The following is a 317-nucleotide window of genomic DNA, read 5'->3' as shown; positions in this document are numbered from 1 at the left end:
CTTTACTATGAGTTTGTGTGTTTTTCTGTGATTTCAGGTAAATTCTGGCTGAAATTGAGGGACTTGAGCAAAACACTGAAAAAGGCTGACAAAAGGACTGCTGATGCTGTTGGAATCTGACCTCCCTGCACTCGAAATGGATTTTCTGGAGCAACCGAATTCCAAATGGCGCGCTCTCAAGGCGTTGAAAAGTAGACATCCAGAGCTTTCCAGCAATATTTAATAGTCCATACTTTATTCGGAAATTGACGACGTAACTTGGCGTTGAACGCCAAGTACATGCTGCTGTCTGGAGTTAAACGCCAGAAAAACGTCAT

The sequence above is a fragment of the Arachis duranensis genome, chromosome 7 (assembly GCF_000817695.3).
Source record: "Arachis duranensis cultivar V14167 chromosome 7, aradu.V14167.gnm2.J7QH, whole genome shotgun sequence".
In the NCBI taxonomy this organism is placed as follows: domain Eukaryota; kingdom Viridiplantae; phylum Streptophyta; class Magnoliopsida; order Fabales; family Fabaceae; genus Arachis; species Arachis duranensis.
The sequence above is the reverse complement of the archived record's forward strand: the minus strand, read 5'-3'. Positions refer to the sequence as shown.